Below are 27,429 nucleotides of genomic sequence, written 5' to 3'. Positions count from 1 at the left end.
AAAATAAATCAAACAGCGTTTCAACACTGTGTGAATATATGTGGGTGTACGTAAAAGGGGGTATGTGAATATGAGTGTGTGTGTGTACGTGTGCGCTCGCAATTGAAGTGGGATGGTTCGTCTTTGTTCGCTTAGTATTTGAGTTTATACGTTTGAATCGTAGTTGTTTTTTTTGTTGTTGGTAAGTTATTTTTAGCGTTTTGACAGAACAATATCATTCTAAAATTGTTTTTTTAACGTAAGCGTACCCATACAAGTTGAATGCTTACACAGAGCAGGTTTTAAATCGTCCAAACCTGCTAATTGTCTATATGCATCAGTTTCTAATTTTTATAGAAATATTGAGCGTTTAGTCGTTCTAAGATCGACCGCTTTCCTTAAATAGGTGTAGTCCAATAATACCTAGTCATTTCTTCGTTAGCTTCTTTCAAAGATTATGGAGTTACCTTTCTGTTTGCTCTTTATTTGTAATGAATGGTTATTTTATGTGTTGCTAGAATGTTTCAGCTCGAATTTCTCGTCAAATATGTGTTATATTCGTATAAGTATCTATTCCCGTTCATTGAATTAGTGTATCTAAAGCCTGCTTCGCTTTTACAAGAAATATTCATAATCCTTCTCGTGAAAGAATTGCTTTAGTATTTTTCATAAGAAGTCCTGTATCACGTTTTTGAGTTTGCATGGCGTTAAGCCTACATTCTATGTTTTATTTCAGTTTCAATGAGATTTCATTGTGATGAATCTATTATTTTTGAAGGACGGGTTTCTTCGGTAGTTCTTTGATTTTATTCGTTTGAAACTAGTCTGAAACTAATGCTCTCAAAAATAAATTACTTATAACTAATAAACCGTCTTTCTCTTGTATTTTGAATTTTGAATGCAAATTTCCTAGCTTTTGGCATATCTAGTACTAATGTTATACTGTTTCCATTGGTATTTGTTTTTATTTGGGGGAATTACTTTCATTTTTAGGAGATTTGCACACTGTTATTTAGTTTATTTTGGTCTTTTCCTATAGTGATTGTTTAATGATCCTTTTATTTTAGCCGAGATTTTTTGGTTTGTTTTATTGAATTTCTGAACATTTCTTATGATGTTTTTATATGAGGGGATATCGGTTGTTGTTATTTGATTAAATATTAATCTCCTTTGTGAATTATTTCCGGAAAGTTATATTGTCCCTTCACGTGCTGTTTTCAGAAAATTTTATCTCGAAGAACGTTATATAATAACATGTAAATTTTAGGTTAAAAAAACTCCTTTGGATAGAAAAAGGTGAAGGTTTCCATGGCACAAGAAACAAAAATGATTTTAGAAACAATATCTGCATATTTTTACTCATAAGCTTATGTGCATTGAGATATAATGTTCCAAAAATATATATTTTAAGTTCCCCTCAAAAGTTATACATTCTTACGATATCAACAATTTGGATTTTATTTCATTTTCATTACATTTTTAGTACTTTTTTCTTTAATCTAATTGGCGTCTGATTTTTCAGCTACAGACTTTTCGAATCCAGTATCTTATTTGAGTTTTTTTCTCTGTCCATATCTTATAATTTCGATTTTTTTCTTTCCAGTCGTTCTGTCGGTGTCGCGTTGTTTGTATCAGTTTTCATTTTCTCCACAAAGAATTCCCAGAAAAAAGTTTGCTCTCTCGCCTTCAAAAATTTTCCAGCACATCTGCTTGAGAATCCTACTTAGTGCTTTTAAAATACTTGCTTTCTTTGATCTAAAAATACTTTTCTCATCTTCATATGCTTCCCATTTCTACAAACTAGCAATTCTACTCACCTACGATGGAGGCATAAAGAAGCGGAGGGAAGTCATAACAGCAGTATGTATAGAAAATTATGTAAACGGATTTTGATATCAATATTATTGCAAAACCTCTTTCTAGACGATATTTTGCGTGTGATCGACAATAATTTTCAAATTATAATATGTTTACACGCTGTCAGTTATACGTTGCTATGAGTAGAGAAAAGGACTCCATTAATTACTGGAGTCCTTTTCTCTACTTATAGCGAGTATGGAAAAGTATACCTACACAATCTGAAGTATGGCCATATGCCTTGTTTGCTGTGAATGAGAATGCCAGTTTTATAGAAAACTGTCTGTATCTTAATTGAAACGGAAACTGGTTATCTGTTAGTTTAAGGGGCTTTTACCATTGTGGGAACCAGTTGCAATCACTGATTTTTGTTACCATGTATCTTGTTCCATTGCAGTGTCCATTGGCTGGATCAAAGTTCCTAAGGAGCGTTATCGGACAGTTCTTTTCCAGTTTGATCTTATGGGGTGGCAATCCGGATGGATTTAAGTTGTTCAAGAAATCCTGTGGGTACTGGTGATAGTTTTCGTTATCTATTGTATCCGAACTACAGTACTCTCAACTTCCCCTAGGGAAGTTGCTAATCATGTGCTCATTCACACTGTTTACCATTTCATTGGTTTAGGTGATGACAGCTCGCGTACACAGCCATGATGCGTTTTTGTAGTTTTCACTTAAATCATTAAAGACAATTTTGCATATTTCAGAAATAGATGATGTTTCGAATACAAAATCTAGCCTAATTCGGATCATATTCCTCAGTGGGTCGGAGAAAGAACATTGTCCGAAACCGATGTCACTTAAAGAGATTTCGAAAGTTGTATCTGAAGAATTTCGTACCCTCGTACTTTTCTTTATACTCAACTCCAGATGTAAGATGTTTTCAAAGATGTTTCACAGACCTCCAGATGAACGATGTTTTCAAAGTCGCTTGCACTTTTGGACTCGTCTACCACGTTTAACAACTGGTAGAATCTACTTCCAGTCGCCTACAAAAAGAACACAAACTCCGCCAAACAGGGATGATTCGTTCGCTGTGATATCGTATAGGGAACGATCCAAGCATTCGTATATGAGCTTGTCGCCTTGACTGCTCGTTTGCATCTGGAGATGCCACTTTGAGCAGGAATCTGGCGTTGTGTTTAAGGGTACTTTGAACCGAGAATGAAATTTCTGGCCATTGTGTAGTAATGTTTCCGCGATCCCAGATAGAGCTGTGGCGGGTTTTTCTCCGAATGTAGAAAATCTATGATGGCATTGATAAGATATGTTTTGCCAGTTCCACTACTCGCTATGAAGGTGGGTGAAAATCTTGTTTTCCTGTTCTTGTGAAATTGAATTTACAACCATATCAAAAATGTGCTTTTGATCAGTATTTAGAATATTGGAGATGTCAGTAGACACTATTTGAAGTCTTTGTCATAGTTACATTCTTCTGCGATAATCTTTGGAATCAGTTGACTGCTTTCGTTAAATTGAGGTTGAGGGAGCTGGAAATGCCGAGTGAGGTCAAGTTCATCCCTTTGAAGAGGCTCCTGCAGACGAATCAATATTTCATTTACAATGATAAGGGTAAGATCCTTAATGTTGTTTCTGCAAAGGTATCGTCCTAGTTCAGTTTTCCACTCTTCCCTAAAGATCATTGGATCAGGCGGCCGGCAGTAAATTAAAATGATGGTGAAGAAGTCGTGCTTTGCCGTCGTGTTTGCTTGTTTGAAAATAAGTTGTCAATTTAGTTACAGGTGTTTTATGTTCCACAGCCTTAGCGACAGAAGTCGGGTCGAATCGTGCAATCTGCTTATCAGGTAAATGCCTGGTGGATACTTTTGGTGTATGAACAATCCACACAACTTCCAGAATGGATCACTTGCAGATATGTATCGAGTGTTTACGGAAATTTCTATTTCGTTTAATACGGAAATTGGCTGTCCTCTTTCCGATGTTGAGAAGATATTTCGATCTTGTCCTTTTGTAATGTATTTGTATAAGTACCTAACTTCTTGGACGCAGTGTACAACCTTGACGTTGACGTGGGTGATGTATTCTATTGTCAGATACTGATTATCTGGAAATATCCAAGAATTGTTGACCAGTGAAGACAATATAAATTGTAAGTAAATAGTCAGTATATGACACTAAAAAATTCATTAGTGTAACTTGAAGAAAAAAAACACACCTCAAAATCTATCTGATCCTTAACGTAAATTTTATTGGCTCTATGTACCAGGGTACATAGTTGCAAAACACACACACAGATACACAGAAATGCACACACAAGAAGACAGCGAAGCATACATATACAAACGTACACACACATACATAGAAAATACACAAACATGGACATGCAAGCACATGAATATGCAGAATACATACATAGAGATGCACACACATACACAAATATATACATATTCATACATACATATATGCATTCACACATGCATACATATATACATATACACATACATACGCACATGCATGCATAGACACACATGCGCACAAACAAACAAAAAGGAATGCAGTGTAAATAACGGACAGAGTCAAGACTATTGAAAAGGTTTCAAGATTCAGCGAAAATTTTAGGAAAATAAAAATAAGGAATATGTGAAAATTTTACCGGTGAGTGTGTTACATTATAAGGCACAAAAAGAAAATGACTCTCCCCAGGTACAACAGAATATCAAATACATTTTTCGGAAAAGAGTGATATTCATTTGTGAATGAATGAAAATTATGACATCTCTGACAAGTATCTGTTGTGGTGCTCGGAAATAATACTATATTCATTGAAACCCATCACGTTGGTATAAAAATTTTATGAGCAAATGCAAAATTTGTTATTATAGACGTTTTATTTTATGTTTCTGTGATAGCACTACTTCAAATTCATAATGTCGTTTATTTCTTCATCCCATACTGAAACGGAATTGTTTGTCATAGAATTCAGAAGACTTTTTGCGAAATTCACAATTTTAAAAATTACTTTCAAAACAAAGGAGATACAAATTCACATGCTCTTCGGGTGCTGTATTTTATTTATATCTAATTCAGAAACTCATTATTTCACTCAGGTAAGCAGACAATAGCCTTATTGCCAATTGTTACTGTGAAAATACGTTAATGTTGCTATGACAGAGGTAGTTATGGCAAGCAAAAATTGCACTCTCACCCCTCTCTCCCTCTTTCTCTCTCCATCTCTCTCACCCCCTCTCTCTCTCTCTAGATACCAATCGTGATCGTTAGAATTCTCACTATATTTACATTAAAAAGTATTGCAGTCTTTTGTCTCATTCTTTATATTTGTTATTCTGTTGATTTACAATTATTTAGCATTGTTTCATCAGATGTAGAAAATAGGAACAAAAATTTTAAAATATAACCTCATCAATATTTATAATCCTCCATTTAATTTTAAAAGATAATCATGAAACCTACAATTATAGCATGCATTAAAAAAAATAAAACAAGAATCCCAAAATGCATGCAATAAAATTAATAATGCACACATATATGCATTCACACATGCATACATATATACATATACACATACATACATACGTATATGCATGCATGCATAGACACACACATGCGCACAAACAAACAAAAAGGAATGCAGTGTAAATAACGGCCAGAGTCAAGACTATTGAAAAGTTTGCAAGAGACAACGAAAATTTTAGGAAAATAAAAATAAGGAATATGGTAAAACGCCATACAAGTCCAGACTCGCATAATCTAACATTCCAAAGTCCAAAACACTTTGATCTGATAAAATCACGTTCAATTTAATCTGACTATCGACCATATATAAATAGGAAGGAGGGGAAATATTTAATGTTAGATTGTTTTGATTCGGTGAACTTGTTAAAATGCATATTTCTGAATAAACAAAGAAATATCATACATAGTGCTCCGCATGCACTCCTAGTGCTACTACGGAGAACAAGGGTTTGCTCAAGGAACTTATTCAGTACAGTCATGACTGTCAGTATATAGAAATACACATGCAAGAGTGCACACACACATATATATATATGTGTGTGTGTGTGTGTGTGTGGTGTGTGTGTGTGTGTGTGTGTGTGTGTGTGTGTGTTTATGTATGTGTGTATGTGTATGTGTGTATGTATAGAGTGTTAGGTGTGGTGTACAGAAATAGAATATTGAGAAAAAAGGTCGTCAGAATTTTGGAAAAAATCATTTTATAACTTTATTATTAATATTAGCGCTTTCGTTCGTTTCTCGAACTTGTCAAACAGAATTTTGTGAATGTACAAAGAGCTTGTTCATTTATATAAAACAGATGTTTTTTTTGGAGGGAGGGGGTTGTTTAGAAAAGAAGAACACATTGTTTTCGTTTTTCTGGTCGAGGTTCCTTGAAAATGGAGATAGATTGATAGAAATGTAGGTAGGTAGATAGGTTGATAGATAGAGAGAAAAAGAGAAGGGGCATCCTTTTACTATTCACCATTCATTTATTTCTTTAGTCATTTACCATTGTATTGGAATGGATTTAAGGATTGTTACCTCTTAAGAAAAAAAAATTGTGGTGCGGTCATCACTAAAAGTCTTTTCGCTTCTTTTTCTCTCTTACCCAACTTTTCTTCCTTTCTTTCTTTTCTCTTTTCTTCCGTTTTCCTCCTATTTCCTTCTTTTTTCCTCCTTCTCTCTTTTTTCTCCTCTTTGAGTTATATTTAGAATACACAATTTACGGTCTCCGCTTTTCTTTCAGACATTCACTTTTTGAGAGAATTTCTTCATGAAGTGTAGTTCTGAACATTTGTAGAGATGAGCCACATTCGGAATAAAAAATGCATATTCGCCGCTTTACCTTCAAACATTAATTTTGTAGAGAATCTGTTGATGAAGTGTGTGTGCGTGTGTATTTGTGTACGTGTGTACATGCGCGAATGAGTACGAGAGCGTGTGTGTGTGTGTGTGTGTGTTTGGGAACATGTTCTTGTTTATACAGAATTTTCAACAAAATCACACTTCTTTCAATTTCATATTTTTGCATTAGAGAACTCTAGTATAACACTTAGAAACTAGAAAAACACACAGTTCAGAACATCGTAATGCCACGCATATACATCTAAATATTTACAGAGATGAGCATTATGTTTCCCATATTTGAGTTATATTTAGAATACAAAATGTACTGCCTCCGGTTTTTCTTTCAAACATTCCATTTTGGAAAGATTTTTTTATCTATCTATCTATCTATCTATCTATCTATCTATCTATCTATCTATCTATCTATCTCTCTCTCTCTCTCTCCTCTCTCTCTATATATATATATATATATATATATATATATATATACCTATCTATTTATCTATCTACTTATCTATCTATCAACCTATCTACCTACCTACATTTCTATCTATCTCCATTGTCATGGAACCTAACTCAGCAAAAGCAAAAACAATGTTCTTCACTTTTAACCCCCCCCCAAAAAAAAAGAAAGAATCTGTTTTATATAAATGAACAATCTGTTTGTACATTCACAAAATTCTGTTTGCCAAGTTCAAGAAACGAACGAAAGCGCTAATAATAATGAAAAATTCTGACGACCATTTTTCTCAACACACACACACACACAGACACAGACACACACACACACACACGCACACACACACACACACACACACATATATATATATATATATATATATATATATAATATATATATATATACCTATCTATTTATCTATCTACTTATCTATCTATCAACCTATCTACCTACCTACATTTCTATCTATCTCCATTGTCATGGAACCTAACTCAGCAAAAGCAAAAACAATGTTCTTCACTTCTAACCCCCCCCCCAAAAAAAAAGAAAGAATCTGTTTTATATAAATGAACAATCTGTTTGTACATTCACAAAATTCTGTTTGCCAAGTTCAAGAAACGAACGAAAGCGCTAATAATAATGAAAAATTCTGACGACCATTTTTCTCAACACACACACACACACAGACACAGACACACACACACACACCACACACACACACACACACACACACACACATATATATATATATATATATATATATATATATATATATATTTAAGTAAAAAAGTTGGGATTCAGATGGAGTAGGTACTTAAGTTGTGGCACAAAAAATTAGTGTGGTGTTAACTGTATAATTTCAAAATAAAGTGAATAAACTCAAAATAAGGATAATTAGAGGTGATGCAGCATGACCATTTCAAGCGGCTCCATTTAATTGACCAATGCAATAATTACATAAATTTAAATGCAAGACTATCCTCAGCTGCATAAATACATAAATAGAATTAATTTAATCAGATGGACACATTTGTATAATTTTACTTAAATCCTCTAAGAGTGTGAGACGACCGACAAAATCCATGCTGTTTTCACTTCAGCTCAGAAGTTTCTATGACATCATGATCCTAGCTTGTCATTGATTTTTTAAGTCGGCTTTAATATATAATCTTGTTTATCAAATCTTTGTATATCAAAATCTAAGACTGGAGAGTAGTATATGTTAGAAAAGGACATGAGGGAGTTGACAGAATCACATTGAGTATAGTTATAAAATATAAAACCTGTCAAGATTATTTTGAATTAATATAAAGTAACTGGTTAAAATAAGGTTTGGTAAAGGAATACCTTAAATCAAGATATTAATTACCAGTTAATGGGGCAAGACGCTAATAAAACAAATGATGATAATACAGGGGAAATTTTATCATGGGATATTTTAGGTGACTGATTTAAACAATATTGTTATATTGTTTAAAGATAAAATTTAGGGTTATCAAAAAAATATGATAAAGAAAAAGGATGAATTTTGAATACATTTGAACATGTTCCAAAATTTTCTACAATAGAGAGGGGAAAATGTACATAGAAATCGTTTATTATTCATTTATATACTTAATTATTTACTTATTATGTGGTACCTATTAAGACTGATCACTAACATATACTAAAAGAATCCTGGGACGATAGAACATGCTAACTATATATTAATTATAATCTTAAAGGTATATTATAGGTTGAGAAGTTACCGTTGCCGTTATATATAAGCTAATATACATTTCTATGTGTACAAAAATTAGGTCTACCTACATAAAGTCTATTATAAAAATAATAATATGATCAGTAGGAAATAACACCACAGAAAGGAAGAAATAGTTTAATCACTAAAACCATGATGAAGTATATATATATTGTTATCATCAATAGAAAAAAGAAGATTGTGTGGAATTTGTTTAATAATTCAATCATTTTACCAAATTATTTATTTATTAGATAGCATTTATAAAGTTGTTTACTATAGGAATATTGGAGCGATAGAACATGCTAACTATATAATAATTATAAGTTAAGAGGTATAATGTAAGTTTTAAATGTTTCCAGTGTTAATACATACATGATAATATAGATTCTTAGGGGCACTTAATTAGGAGGGTTACTTACATAAAAACCTTTATAAAAATAATAATAATATGACCAGGAGAGTGGAACACTATAGAAGGGATAAATAGTTTAATTTCTAAAACCATGATGAAGTTAGACTATCTAGGCAGGAATATTCATAGGATAGTATACTAACTCCATGTAGTACACTAACTTAATATAGTATATAGATTATATTATATGCAATGTACTTTAATTTCTCATGTAACTGAATATCACTTGATTTATTACATATATATATATATATATATATATAACTAGAGGTTAATAATAATTAGATTCAACACCAAAAATTTTAAAAGTTAGTTTCCATCAATTCAGTTCAATCACAACACCTATAAAATGCTAACTTCGAAAATATTTAAATGTAGGGTGACATTATGTACGCATGATACCCTAAGTTCTAATCTATTGTTAATCAGGTTGTTCTTGTCCTTATGCTTCAAAATCTCATATGTTTCCATAGAGCACATCTCACACTTGTATCTATTAAACCTAATTTTTATACACCAAGAAATTTATATTAGCTTCTATATAACGGCACCGGTAACTTCACAACTGATAATATATCTCTTAGATTATGATTAATATATAGTTAGTATGTTCTATCGCCCGAGTATTCCTTTAGTAAATTCCAGTGATCAGTCTTCATAGATAGCACATAAGTAAATAATTAAGCATATGAATGAATATTAAACTAATTCTACGTAATTTTTTTCTCTCTATTGTTGAAAATTTGGTATATATTCAAAAGTTTTCAAAATTTATCCTTTTGGTTGTTATATTTTTCTTGATAACCCTAAAGTTTATCTTTATACAATATAACAATATTGTTTAAATCAATCACCTATAGAACCCTATGATAAAATTTCCCTGTATCATCATCACGACAAAATAATATTGACCGGTGTTATAACTATACCCACTATGATTCTGTCTACTCCCTCATGTCCTTTCCTAACAGACACTATTCTGTAGTATTAGGTTTTGACATACAAAGATTTGATAAACAAGACTATAAATTAAAACCGATGCAAAAATCAGTGACAAGCTTGGACCCTAACAAGATTGTTCCCTGATATCTTAGAAACTTCTAAGCTGAAGTGAAAACAGCATGGACTTTGTATGTCATCTTACCCTCTTGGAAGATTTAAGTAAAATTATACAACTGATGTGTCCGACTGATTAAATTAATTCTGTTTATTTATTTAACGGAGAAAATATTTATTTAACGGAGAAATTACTAGGAGGCCTGAATTTGGAGCTGGTTTAGTTGTATAAACAGTCCAACAATTCTTTTTGACTCTTTTTTGGGGTACCGCAATGAATCAAATCCTGCTACTATACATGTGGCTTTCCAGAAGCAACTTTCTCAATCCAGGATTTGATTGCAGTCTCAAGCAGCTTCATATGGGCATCTGAATTGAGCTTACCGCTCTTTCCAAAGTCTGTGGGGGTTACCTCCAGCGTACGGACGCAACAAGGATGTATGATGTGTTTATCCCGCAAGCCACGGCTTGGTAGTCGCCCTTCCAACTTCCCATGCAAAGTTTTATAAACTTTAGAGTGATCACAGAACATAGGGCGGCAGTCATGACTTCAGCATTTTGACATCCATCGCGAACTATCGTAATGCAGGTAGTTATTTTTTCCAATATTGAAATGGTTTTCAGTTTTCCATGGCAGCTAATTTTTCTTCAACTCCAATTGTGTAATGAAATATCCTGTATTTAGAATGTAAAATCTTGAATTGTTTTGTGTAGTACATACAATTCTATTGACATTTTTATTACATATAATATAAATCAATTTTTTCACTGTTTACTTTCGTTTTGTAAAAAAGAATCAGACAATATATTTTCACTCTGTTTCAAAATTACTTGATATACAATAGAATTTGATATAGGTTTATTACAACAAAAGAAAAAAAAACAGTCTTTAAAAATTATTTACCAATGCTTAAATGTTTTAGCTGTCAAAGTGTTTGCATGCGTAACAAATTTATTGAGACATTTCGATGCACCAGTGTTAATTAGGAAAGTGTTTTCTTTTGACTGAATCAGGTGAATCAGTCTATTTCCTATCACTATAGTGCAATCGGATTTGTTCAGTAACAAAACCGATTGCAACAGCTTGAATCACATGGCTTTATATTTTATCATATGTACTCAAACACTCACATAAAAACTCTAAGCATATCTGGTTAGGTGTTGGGATGTAGCGTGTATAATTGATATGAAAAAGATTATGTGGGACTGCCGATTTGTGTGTGTATCAATATTATTGTTATTTTATTATTTTATTTTATTATTTCACTTGCATTCTCTCTTTTTCTCCCTCACGCAATTTCTCCCTTTCCTTCCCCCATCTTTCCTTCTATAGTCGGTGTTTAATTGATTGACAGTTTTTGTACACATGCACCCGTGTTTTATATATTGGTAACCATCTTCAAAACCTCAAAATCTAAATCTGCTGAATGAAAAATTGGTTTAGCAAGTTTATGTAAAGCCTAGGGAGCTGGCAATCTATGTAACAGTGTAATCTATTAAGAGTGCATTAATAAATTTAGAGCGAAACAATTGTCACGAACTTAAACACCATTCGTCATATATTTTTTATTATTATTGTTGTTGTTGTTGTTATTATTATTATTATCATTATTATTATTATTATTATTATATTATTATTATTATTATTATTATTATTATTATTATTATTATCTTGTTATTGTTATTATTTTATTATTGTTATTGAGTGAGAGAGCAGTGCATGCCATCACTGGGGTAAAATATACGAAGCTCAGTATACCCATCATGAATACCCGTCTGCTAAGGGTACACTAGGCGCATGCATCACAACCATATGTGCGCGACATGGTAATCTCACATCAAGATAAACATCACATGACCGTGCAGGTGGGGCCGAGTTAGAATTTTCGTCTGGTCTAGTAACCCATCTTGCTGAAAAGATCCCTGAATAAGGTTTTTTTAAGGATGTTGAACGAAACACACATGTTTCCAGCAGTGAATTATTCAAACCCCAAAGAATCCCTCTCAACACATGGCTATGATGCTCCCCCACTACTTCTGCTCGTGATCAGAGATGTACATATCGTCAGCCACTAAGGGACATGGTCAATTGGTTAAGGTTAAACAACTGACAAGTACACAATTGCAGCGTGGAAGGTGTTTGTAAGCCATTTAAGAAACACACAAAAGCCGCTCGATTTACTTCAACATTTCAGTTTACTTGTCAAAATATTTTCGTCGCTTTAAGACCGCGACCTGTTCACTGACAAAAATCCGAATGTATATGACTTGTGATGCTTCTTATGCCTCAGCATTTGTTGTTCATTATCACACACACACAGACAGACAGACACACACACACACGCACACACACACACACACACACACACACACATACACACACACACACATATATATATATATACACACACATATATATAAATCCGAATGTTCATGCTCCAACAGAAATTCCTGCTACATCAACGTCTAACATGCGCTATGTTGACTAGGTGATATTCATCTTTTGCATTAAAAAAATGCCACTTCAACGATATATGCCTCAGATACAACTCGCCCGTAAACTCACTCTCTAATGTAGAAACAACCTTATCCCTCAAGAAGTGATGATGTTCATAAAAATCACAGCTCGTTAAAGACGTGACATTATTAAAAACATGGAATTGTAGATCAGTTGTTGCTGAGATAACATCACAATAAAATAATCTGACATGACCTACGGGGAATAAATTCTATCTGTAAGAAGAAAGCCATGTTCTTTTCTCTACTTTCCTTCGGAATGATCTAGGAAGTGCTCATGTTGTCAGAAAAAATGTATCAAATAATATATTCATGGAAAATATATGAACCTTAAAAAATATTAAATGTTCCTTGTTACGAATGCTAAATTAGTATATATATATGATGAAGAAATAAATGGGATAATTATCCCCTTATACAGCACAAATAACTAGCTCTCTAATAGGGCCTCGGAAATATAAAATTATATATATATATATATATATGTATATATCTTCATATGAAAACATTTTATTATTGATATATCCGTATACTCTTATATGCTTATATATGTGTGTGCGCTGCACACGCGTGTACATATAAGCGTAGATATCTGTATGTATATCCGAATAATATATATATATACATATATATATATATATTATATATATATATATATATATATAATATATATATATATATTATATATATATAGACATACATATATTAGTCAAAAGAAAACATCGAACATATTTTTATTCCCCATCAAACCCACAGGCGAATCTGAAGATACATATTGATAACATATAGGAAACACGAAGGTAGTGGGTAGAAATGAAGATGATGCAGAGGCCAAGACCTTTTAATTCTGTGTGTAAAGTAATTGGATTAAAGCTGAAGAAATATAATTTCATAAATGGATTAGTTTGACTTTATTTAATTTCATTGTGATTGAAAATTTACAGTGTTAAGAGCCTGATGATCTCATAAGCATATTAAATATAACAATTTAAATTCAGGGAGACGTGCTTGAAGAAGAAAACGAACAAATAAAGCACCGTCATGTCATCATGGGTCTCATTCTAGCAGCAACTTATATGATCAGTTTAATTGGACAGATTTGGGGGATATTTTATGGCTACCATCAAACACTAAAACATCTCAAATTTTCTTTTAAGCATTTCAACAAACGTCAAATATCGTAGCTAGCGTAATGGAGTCATGATTTATAATTTACTAGATGATACATACACGCACGCACAGGCACACATAAGCACACACATACACATAAACATATGCATACATAAATACGTACGAATATATGTATATATACATATATATATATATATATATATATATATATATATATATATATATATATATACATATATATATGTGTATATGCATATATATGTGTGTGTGTGTATGTATATACATACATACACACACACACACCACACACACACACACACACACACACACACACCACACATATATATATTATATATATATAATATATATATATATATATATAAATTGGTGTAATTTCCAAAATTCCAAAAGATGTTCCAATATCCAGCAAACGGAAATGAAAAAGACAGACAGAAAATTTATTAAAATTCATTGCACCTGAAGTAGGAAGTCCCCAAAATAAATTCTATTTTGGAATAAATGAATATATTCAAATAATGAAATAATGAAACGTCAGAAAACGGGGAAATATCCATTTTCACAATAACTTCTGATCTGCAAATTAGACTTTTGAAATGGAATACTCTTATGTAGATCACCAAATGTACCTGAGACAGGAATATACATTTCTCTCTAAGCTTGGAGCGAAATGGAAATTTTATAACTTTTGCAGCCTATCGAGACACTTCATGAGGCTCCCCTCCGCTGCGAGAGGCATCTGATATCTTTACATCCTTCCCCACCCACTAGGAAGTGGTGCAGCCTACATGACTGTGGTACGAAATAAAGCCTCTACTTCGACTCCGTCTTGTCTTTCAATCATTTAGAATATACACAACGTGCACTTAGCAATTCCTTAGTGGGTCATAGCCATGAGTGGCGAACGTGCTCTGCAGACAACCACCTAGGATTTACTTGACACAATGATTGGATACTCTATTTTAATATCTGCTAAGCCTTCATTTTAAATTTAACTTACATGTATATATATATATATATATATATATTATATATATATATATATATATGTGTGTGTGTGGTGTGTGTGTGTGTGTGTGTGTGTGGTGTGTGTGTGTGTGTGTATGTCTGTGTGTGTGTGTCTGTGTGTGTGTGCGTATGTGTGTGTGTATGTGTGGTTATGTATATGTGTGTGCAAATTCTGCGAGTATTTTTCTCAAGGTCGGTGGCTGACCTGCCCGAGTAATATATATGTATAGCACAGGTGTATAGATATATTTGTGCGAAGTAATGCGTGTATATATGTTCTGAATGTAGCCTATATTTGCACACACGAACTCAGACAAAAGTATACCTATGTGCATATATATATACATACATACATACATACATACATAATATATATATATATATATGTATATATATATATATATATATATATATATATATATATATATATAATATATATATATATATATACATATATTTATATAATAAACAAGCATATACATATACGTATATATAGGTGAATCTCTCTCTCCGTCTTTCTATCGTGTCTATTTATACATATATATTCTTTATTCTTTGACTTGTTTTAGTCATGTGACAACGGCCCTGCTGGAATACTCCCTTAAATGATTTCAGTCGAATAAATAGACAGTAGTATTTATTCTATCAATCTGTTTTGCGGAACCACATAGCTACGGGGTCATAAAGATAGCAACAGCGTTCGTCAAGTGGTGAAGACGAAAACACGGTCAAACACACGCACGCACACACACACACACCACACACACACACACACACACCACACACACACATAGACATATATATATCAAACTAAAGTTATTGAACAAACAAAGGCAAGGTCATCCGCATATCATTTCATAATTCAAACATTTAATCATAGAATATACATATAAACATCCCGCAAGATGGAACATAATTCATCTGTACAAGCATACAAGCATATAATAATAATAATAAGGTGCGAGAAAAAATTTTTTTCATCACAGTTCAGAGTTAATATTTTAGCGATTCAGAAAAATACATTTTTTTAAAAAAAACCTTGAAAGTAAAAATATAATAAAAGTAATATATAAAGATATATAGGTATATAAAAATATATAAAATATATATATATACATATAGGAGCATATAAAAAATATATAATATATATCATGTAAATAAAATAAGAGTTCCTCGTTTAGAAATCTTATTAAATAATTATTCAAGTAAAAGAAACCTCATAGTTAAAAGGAACCATATTTAAATATGGTTCCCTTTTTAACTATAAGGCTTCTTTTACTTGAATAATTATTTAATAAGATTTCTAAACGATGAACTTTTATTTTATTTACATGATATCTATTATATATTTTTTATATGCTCCTATATGTATATATATATATATATATATATATATATATTATATATATATATATATTATATATATATATATATTATATTATATATTATATATATTATATATATTATATATTTTTTATATACCTATATATTTTTTATATATTACTTTTATTATATTTTTACTTTCAAGGTTTTTTTTTAAAAATGTATTTTTCTGAATCGCTAAAATATTAACTCTAAACTGTGATGAAAAAAAATTTTTGTCGCACGTTATTATTATTATATGCTTATATGCTTGTACAGATGAATTATGTTCCATCTTGCGGGATGTTTATATGTATATTCTATGATTAAATGTTCGAATTATGAGATGATATGCGGATGACCTTGCCTTTGTTTGTTCAATAACTTTAGTTTGATATTTTTGTCGCTTTCAATAGAGCACTTCTATAGCAGTCGTATTAATCATTTTGTTCCTGACAAGAAACAATCACTGTATTATTGATATTGATATATATATATATATATATATATATATATATATATATTATATATATATTATATATATCAGACGCCATGATGGATCGTTAGCCACTACACACGTTTTTTTCTCTCTTTGTTTTTTTCTGTGTACCTTTCTGTAGAAGAGCGTAGGCTCGAAACGTAAAAGAGTCTTTCTATTCCTGAGCGCTGTACTAATACATCAGGTTGTTTTGTACGTCACTTGTCTCCGTCTTTTGTTTTTTTTCGTAAACTTTCCCTATTTATATATATACGCCACCGTCTTCTTTCTGTTTCCACCTACCCAATCAAGTTACATCTCTTTGGTCGGTCCGAGGTTTCATTGAAACTCCTTGCAGAATGTGTCACCCAGTGGGACTGATTCCAGAACCATGTGGCAAGAAAGGAAACATGTTACCATAGAGCCATATCTGCGCCTAAAGTTATATATGACCATGGAATTGCACCTATAAAGTTCCCCTCCGAGGCTCAAGTCTGGGATAAGATTGGTTATGGAGGACCCTCAGTCTCCAATTCATACCAGCCTTCCCTCTCCATGGCCCTGGTGTTATGCAAAGGATACAGCTTGGCACCATTAATTGTTAATTAACTTTTCGACGATGAATTATGTGGAATTAACTACGTTTTGTATTTGAACTTCCCGTTTGTTCTGTCACTGTTAAATTCTTGGAAGATTTTGTATATATATACATATATATATAATGTCTATATTGTTGTGTCTGGGGAGAACCATTCTCTTTTAGTGCCTAATTATTTAACACACTCACCGGTAAAATTTCCACTTATTTTTTATTTTTATTCAAGACTACTGAAAAGGTTGCAAGACGCAACGAGAATTTTAGAAAATAAAAATAAGAAATAAGTGGAAATTTGAGCGGTGTGTGTGTTAAATAATAATGCACTAAAAGTGTATGACTCTCCCCAGAAACAACAGAATATGCTTCAACACACAAACTCATATAAAGAATTTTGCCAACCAAATCCCAAAACGAAATATATATATATATATATATGTATATATATATATATATATTGTTGTATATTGGGATACAGGAACTGTACCAAGTTTTCGGGTCTTAGGGCAGCAGCAGCGCAATGGGGTGAGAGGATGGTGCAGAGGGAAAGGCCATACTGCTGCTAAGAACAATGACACGCACACAAGCATACGACCACACACACGTACACACACGTGCACACATACACAGACACATACGGACACAAGAACAAATGTATTGTGCGAGTGTTTATTTGGCAGAAAAGTGACTACCCTGAAATAAAGCAATATCTGTTTCAACACACGGTTTCACATCAGGGATCTTGCAACACAAATTGATAAACGTTTGGGTGCATACATATATATATATATATATATATATATATATATATTATATATATATATATATATATATATATATATATAATATATATATTATATATATATATATATATATATATTATATATATATATATATATATTATATATATATATATATATTATATATATAATATATATTATATATATAATATATATATATATAGGCGCAGGAGTGGCTGTGTGGTAAGTAGCTTGCTAATCAGCCACATGGTTCTGGTTCAGTCCCACTGCGTGGCATCTTGGGCAAGTGTCTTCTGCTGTAGCTTCGGGCCGACCAATGCCTTGTGAGTGGATTTGGTACACGGAAACTGAAAGAAGCCTGTCGTATATATGTATATATATATATATATATATATATATATATATATATGTATGTATGTGTGTATATGTTTGTGTGTCTGTGTTTGTCCCTCTAGATGCTGGTGTGTTTACGTCCCCGTCACTTAGCGGTTCGGCAAAAGAGACCGATAGAATAAGTACTGGGCTTACAAAGAATAAGTCCCGGGGTCGATTTGCTCGACTAAAGGCGGTGCTCCAGCATGGCCGCAGTCAAATCACTGAAACAAGCAAGGATATATATATATACACACCCACATATTTATCTATTATAGGCAACAGTGTTTTACATTATCCAAAAAGCTATCTACTACTAGCGGGAACATTTTTACTCATAGATTCGCAACCAAATCAACTTGAATCTTTTGGCAAGATCGCCATAGACAGAGATAATTGTGCTGAACATTTATATCGTACATAGGCTGAAAAAGCATAGATTTATCGGTTGACGAAATTTTGCCGACAGCAGCAGGTGTGATTGTAGCATCACATGATTTCCGTGTCAATTGGGCGTTAACGACAACAGGAACGTAACCACCGAACTACAGATCAAAAACCGTTAAACCGTTGAACACAGAATGCTTTCGTAAAAAGTTGCCAGCCGTATATATTTAGTTAATAGCTAATTTATACACAGCTCAGTTGTAATCAGCACAAAACAATAGACCTATGCTTGGAACTTAAAACATTTCTGTCGGTTGCAAATAATTTGGCAACAAGGAATAATAAACGAAGACAATAAAGAATTTTCTATTACCCCTACTGCATGATTTAATATTAAAAACATATATTTTAACATAGTTAAATGCTTTCATATTGTTACCCCCTCCTAAACAGTTATCATATCCTAAAAGCTTTGATAAAGTCACCCCTCCTCAAATACATACTTTACTGTAAATGCTTTGATGTGAAACAAATCTGTCTTGTTATTTACATTATTTACACTTGACGGATATTTGTCCTCATCTCGTTTGTTGTTAACCCAACATTTCGGCTGATATACCCTCCAGCCTTCATCTGGTGTCTTGGGGTAATTTCGAACCTGGGTTCTCATTCCTAAGGTATTTTTCGATGTCATTATTATTATTATTATTATTCAGGTCCCTGCTTGGAACCGAACTCGGAATCTTGGGGTAAGTAGCCTGCGCTCTAAACCACTATGCCATATGCCCGTACAAACAAGATGAAGACATATTTTCGGCATATGTAAATAATGTAAATGATGTAAGTAATATACATAATTCCCCATCTCTTAATTATAGACCTGAAATCTGTCTTGTTTTCTTCACGCTCAGCAACTAACTAGAACTCATGTGGTATGGATTTACATTTTATTAAAAATAAATCTTTACTGATTATTTGTAAAGTATCAAAGATTAAAAGCTTTAGAAATGTGCAGTGTTTAAGACGCATATATTTTCATATGAAGCTACACATTTGAAGATACACATTCAAACTATAAACTGGGACTTTCCAGGATATCTGTTTACTTTCAAAGATCGTGATAGTTTCAATCATAGAATAGAAGACAGCATCAATATTGGGCTTTTTTAATCTGTAAATGCTGATACGGAAAGCTATCTGTAGGCAGAGGGATCGACATAATTAGTATATCAGGTAATTTTCTTAACAGAACTTTATACAAATTATTTAAATTTCCTGTTTTAATGTGCTCACAAATAGAAGTATATTGACGTGGAATTAGAATTTGGCAGATGTCTAAGTCGATAAAGTGATTCTTTTAAATCATTGATTTTACATCTAAATTTGGATTTCACATAACGATATCTTCCACGTCTAAACTATTGGTTATTTTAATAATTCGAATGCAAATTGATAGAATCAGTAAACGTCTCATTAAATCAACAGAGGAAGTTGTTTGTTTTTTTCCCAATACACGTCTGATAAGCTAGATACTCTTTTTGTCCAATTTCGGCAATCTTCTCTATTCATCACAGCACTCTCTGTCTGTCTCTCACTCTCCATCTCTGTCTCCTCTCTCAATCTTCTCTTTTCCGTTCTCTCTCTATCTATGTCTCTCTTTCTCTTTCTCCCTCACATTCCTCACTTCTACATGCTTTTGCTCTCCTTCTTTCCCTTTCTATCCCCCTCTCTCTCCCCTCACTCCCTCGCGCGCATCTGAAATTATTTTTTGATGATATTGTTTTGGTAACTATAATTTGAGAGTTAATTTTCAATCGATATCTGTCAAGAAGTGGTGAAGTAAATCTCCATCCTCATGCAAGAGAATATCGACAATGCTGCTATCCCAAATAACAGAGGTTCATGTAAGAATTATACGACTTCATGCATAAGGCATGATTGTTTCTTCATTTCTGTATGACTAAAAGAATAATTCTCTCTTAGAAGAAGAAATATATTTAGCCGATATTAACCCTTTTCCATATGAAAATGATTTTAAAAATGTAAGACCTGAACAAATCTTCTTTCAAGCTACAAAAAATGTTGGCCTTATAACATACAGATAGTGTGTTTGATGTTAAATGTATATTTTAATTCAGGCAACAATCCCTAAACAATGTATGTATAGATATATACTATATATATATATACAATATATATATATATATATATATATATATATATATATATATATATATATATATACTATATATATATATATATATATATTATATATATATTTAATATATATATATATATATTATATATTATATATATATGTATGTATATATATATAAATGCACAGTTTACATAGTTTTAATATATATTTTAGCATATCTAATAATGAAAGTGTATTGCGTTTGGCGATCGGTTTCAGTTTCGCTAATCATGACCATTGAAATTATTGTAATTTCTTATTTTCTTAAGACGTTTTTAGTCCATTTTCTTCGAAGGAAGTTTGTGAGTGAATCATCAAGAATTTATGGCGTCATTCACAAACTTTCTTCCAAGAATATAGACTAAAATCGTCTGAAAAAAATACGAAATTACAATAATTCCAATGTCATGGTTAGCGAAATCGAAATCGGTCGACAAACACAATACAGTTTCGCTTATGGTAAAATAGATATCAAAACAATATAAATTGTGTGCATTTTCCTTCTTTTTTTATATATATATATATATATATATAATATATAATATATATATATATATATAATATATATATATATATATATATATATAGCATCACAACTCATCACGTGCTAATAATTGAAATTCTCCTCTCCTTTTCTTACTATATATATATATATATATTATATATATATATATATATATATATATATATATAAATAGATTCCTCTGTTTACATAATATCGAAATCCCATTCATTCATTTGTTGGCATTTTATTATTATTATGAATATATATATATGTGTGTGTGTGTGTGTGTGTGTGTGTGAAAGTGAACAACAAATGCTGAGGCATAAGAAGCATCACAAGTCATATATATTATTTTATATTATTCTTAAATTAGTTGAAGTCTTACTGCTGTTTCTCGGACATCCCAAATGACAGGGGAGTTTACCTGAATATGGGATACGCCGTCATGAAAGACATGTAGAGAATATATGAAGGATCTAGACATGAAAATATTCAGATAAATGATGTGGACATGGAAAATTCGCAGATAAGCAATGAAATAGAAGAGAAATTCAGGAAATAAGGTAAAAAAGTTCACTGCTCATATTTCAGTTTATACGAATGTTAGTCCGAATGCCCTTAAGTCAAATCCAGAGTAATTCCAGGCAGAATTCCGGCAGAGTAAGAGTAGTGTGTTCAGACAATAAATACCCAGACAATATTTTAGCAATAATGGGAATGGTGTGTTCATTTTGAGAGCACTGGCTTCTGAGAGAATGGACTTAAAAGTGGCTATTAAGCAAAGTTGAGAGAGTAGATTGAGAAAGAAAGAGAAAGAAAAGAAGAGAGAGGATAATGAGGAGAGTGAGAGAGAAATGCGGTAGCCTGTGGGGATAGAGAGAGAAGGAAAGTAAGTGAAAGGGTAGTCAGAAAGATTTGTGAGAAGAATAAAATAAAAGGAATATGAAAATATGGAGTAAAAAATAGAAAAGAAAAAAGAATAGAAAAAAAGTTACATATAAAAATGCAAATAAGAAAAAGAATAAATTGTTAAATTAGGTGTACAGATAAAAGTAGAAAGAAAAAATTTTAATAGACGCAGGAGTGGCTGTGTGGTAAGTAGCTTGCTAACCAACCACATGGTACTGGGTTCAGTCCCACTGCGTAGCATCTTGGGCAAGTGTCTTCTGCTATAGTCCTGGGCCGACCAATGCCTTGTGAGTGGATTTGGTAGACGGAAACTGAAAGAAGCCTGTCGTATATATGTATATGTATATATGTATGCGTGTGTGTGTTTGTGTGTCTGTGTTTGTCCCCCTAGCATTGCTTGACAACCGATGCTGGTGTGTTTGCGTCCCCGTCACTTTGCGGTTCGGCAAAAGAGACCGATAGAATAAGTACTAGGCTTACAAAGAATAAGTCCCAGGGTCGATTTGCTCGACTAAAGGCGGTGCTCCAGCATGGCCGCAGTCAAATGACTGAAACAAGTAAAAGAGTAAAACAGTATGAACAAAATTTAAATACAAACAAGACAAATCATTCAGGACTTGTAAACACAAAGTTTGCCATAAATCCAACTGTAGACTTATTCCGCACACAAAGTTTACTTGCACATTTCTATGGACGTTATAATATACCACTGCCTATCCCTTCATTATCTTCTCCATCAAAATTAGTCCCTCAAAATATAACTGTTAAGTTTTTACTATAATATGCGAATTTTACTTTAATCTCCTAAACTTTAAACCTTAACCTGTTAGATCTCTAAACCTTAAATTGTAACCTTTATTCCTAAAGAACTAAATAGTTAAATGGTTCCTCCATTCATTGCTGCTTCGCTTTTCATCCTTTAATATATTCATACTTCCGTAGGTAGGAATATATTTGTAGCTACTGACCAGCACCAACTGGAATGTCATCTATTGAACAGATGCATATATTTACTGTTTGACTTCCAGCCCCAACTTGAGAATTAGTGCTGGCATCTTATCTATTATGCTCTTAATTTCTTTTCCTATTCTCCTTGATTCTTTTTTTAAATATTTTTTTAAAAATTTTAACCTCCATTATCTTCTTCCTTTCTACTTTTATCTCTACCTTTATTTTAACAATTTATTCTTATTTTTATTTTAACATTTTTCAGTAATTTATTTTTCTCTTTTATCTTTTATATTTTACTCTATATCTTTATATTTCTTTATTTTGTTCTTCTATCCAATCCTTCCTACCAATCCTTGTTAATACCATGTTACTTACATTCCTGCTCTCTCTATCCCTTTAGGCTATTCTATTACTCTCTCTTTTTCTCTCTCTCCTTCTTCGTTATCCTCTATTTCCCTTTCCTTCTCTTCTTTTCGCTTTCTCCTTCTCTCTCAAGTTTCCTCCGTATCCGCTTTTATGGCCATTCTCTCACAAACACACCGTTCTCATTTCTTTCAAAATATTCCCTGGATATTTATGCTGTGAACACCACTCATACTATGCCGTAATGCTACCTGGATTTGGTCTGGATTTTACCTAAGCACATCCGGACTAAAATCCATACACTCTAAAATATGAACAGTGAACTTCAGTTTCTCATTTCCTTCCTCTACTCTTCTATTTCATTACTTATTATCTGCGAATTTTCCCTGTCTAGATCTTTTATCTGAATGTTTCCATGTGTAGATTTTTCAAATGCTCTCTACTTGTCTCACACGACGGAATATCCCATATTTAGGCAAACTCACTTATTATTCGGGATATCCCAGAAACAACTGTAAGACATTAACTAATTTTAAAATAATACAAAAGAGTTTATATGAGGTGATATGCTTGTTATGCTAAATCGCAAACCTAAAATGGATCCACAGCTTCTGTCTCAGTTACGAATTGGAACCCCGTCAATCCGTTACAGCACTTACCTAGCGTACCTATTTGCTTAGATCACCAATGTACTAAACACCCATATTTTGTATATATATATATATATATATATATATATATACAAATATATATAAGTAGTCAGAAAATAGGGAAAACCTAAGATCAAGAAACAAGTCAATTGGGCCACATCTAAAGCCTATTATTTGATACAAAACATGACAAAACATTTATATGACATAATTCTTACGGCCGTTTCCGCTTCCGATGCCACTGAGTGTCTACAAAGAATTGCGAAAACAATATTTTTCATCTTCATAGGATATTCGAACTATAACACCGAGCTTCATCAGAGTTAATACAAAAGCATCCAAAATAAATTAAAAGAAGAGGGAATAAGAAAGAAGACAACGCCTAGAGAAGAACTCTGCAAGCCCAATATATTAAAAACATACAATCTTCCACCATAGGGTTTTGAAGTCTGTAGGTTAAATAGTGATATAGCAATGGCCTAGGGAAAACATTTTTCGGGTTATTACAATACAAAGTTAAAAGCAATATATTTTAAAAGATGTTTAAAATAATTAGCATAAATAATAATGCAAGAAAATATTAACATGTTTATAAAAAGCCATCACCTATGCTAACTTAAATAACCCTAGTTGATATTTATCCAAAATATTACCATAGTGTTCTTATGATAGTGTGCTTACAGAAATATTAAATAGAACACCACCTATTATCCGCAAATGGACAGGTCTAATTCGAGCGATCTCTACATTTGGCAAATTATATTTGAACTGAGGGCATAAATTCAAACCGTTTCAATGGATATGTAAATAAAATAGAAAAAGAAGCAAATTAGTAAAGGTGAGAGGAGTATGTTATAAGTGGTAGGATGCTACTTATGTTATTCTGCAGCTTCTCGACATAACATAAGAGAAATAAATAGATAAATACGGTCATATGAATACAACGATGGGAAGCAATTAGTACAGATATTAAATAAATATATGAGTGGCTGTGTGGTAAGTAGCTTGCTTACGAACTTCATGGTTCCGGGTTCAGTCCCAATGCGTGGCACTTTGGGGAAGTGTCTTCTACTATAGCCTCGGGCCGAACAAAACCTTGTTAGTGGATTTGGTAGACGGAAACTGAAAGAAGACCGTCGCATGTGTATATATATATATATATATGCATGTATGTATGCATGTGTGTTTATATGTTTGTGTGTCTGTGTTTGTCCTCCCCCAACATCACTTGACAACCGATGCTGGTGTGTTTATGTCCCCGTAACTTAGCGGTTCGGCAAAAAACCGATAGACTAAGTACTAGGCTTACAAAGAATAAGTCCTGCCGCCGATGTGCTCGACTAAAGGCGGTGCTCCAGCATGGCCGTAGTCAAATGACTCAAACAAGTAAAAGAAGTAAAAGAATATATATATATATATATATTCCAGCATATATATATATATATATATATCTATAATATATATATAATATATATATATTCTTTTACTTCTTTTACTTGTTTGAGTCATTTGACTACGGCCATGCTGGAGCACCGCTTTAGTCGAGCACATCGGCGGCAGGACTTATTCTTTGTAAGCCTAGTACTTAGTCTATCGGTTTTTTGCCGAACCGCTAAGTTACGGGGACATAAACACACCAGCATCGGTTGTCAAGTGATGTTGGGGGAGGACAAACACAGACACACAAACATATAAACAGTTTACTAAATATACTTAATATGCATTGCATTACCATAAATATTAAATTGATCGAATCATTAAATTTAATAAATTAAATATTACATTGACCCTAAGTGGGTGCAGATATAATGATTCCCCCAACAGATTACACTTTCAATCCTACATAGTAAACTCTAATTTTACAAATATCTCCTTGTAAGTACGACTACCATAATACGTAGGTACGTGTACACATATAGTTGTTTGTCTATTATTACCACTATTCGAATTATATTTGTTATCTAGGATGTAAAATCCAACATTATTTTAGCAGTTTATTTATATATATATATATATTATATATATATATATAATATATATATATATATATTCGAATAGTGGTAATAATAGACAAACAACTATATGTGTATACGTACCTACGTATTATGGTAGTTGTACTTACAAGGAGATATTTGTAAAATTAGAGTTTACTATGTAGGATTGAAAGTGTAATCTGTTGGGGGAATCATTATATCTGCACCCACTTAGGGTCAATGTAATATTTAAATTATTAAATTTAATGATTCGGTCAATTTAATATTTATGGTAATGCAATGCATATTAAGTATATTTAGTAAACTGTTTGAATATGAAAGCTATATTCATGGTACTAATTTGTTAGTTGACATAGTATGACTGCACTTATGTAAGGGTCAATATAATTTCTATATATATATAACGTATATATTTTACCCCCAAATTCTCCATATTAAAATCTGCTTCAGTCTTATAAACTAAAGGTATGGATAATATATGTAATATACTAATGATATAAGTAATTTATATGTATATGTAATATAAGCAAGCCCCGCTTTGCTATATTTGTATAAGGATAGTACACTTAATTTAAAGATATTATTCATAAAATATAGTAGTATTGTTTTCTTATACAACATGATTATTTATGATAATTCTTTAAAAATACGAAATTAATTACAAGAATTGATAAGATTGAAATACTTTGGAAATTCGCAACGACTGTTCTTTGATACACTGTAAAATAAAACCGACTTCTATATTGAAGAATTTTAAGCGTACTTGCTTTAAAAAATATAATCGTGTTTAGGTCTTGCCTTGGATTCCTAACGTGAATTGCAGTCGACGAATCAAAGCTCTTAATGCAATTATCTCTATAATCGCTAAATCGTTTTTTCAATGTTTACTAGTTACCCGGTAG

Source organism: Octopus sinensis, linkage group LG3, assembly GCF_006345805.1.
Source record: "Octopus sinensis linkage group LG3, ASM634580v1, whole genome shotgun sequence".
NCBI lineage: Eukaryota > Metazoa > Mollusca > Cephalopoda > Octopoda > Octopodidae > Octopus > Octopus sinensis.
Note: the sequence above shows the minus strand (reverse complement) of the source record.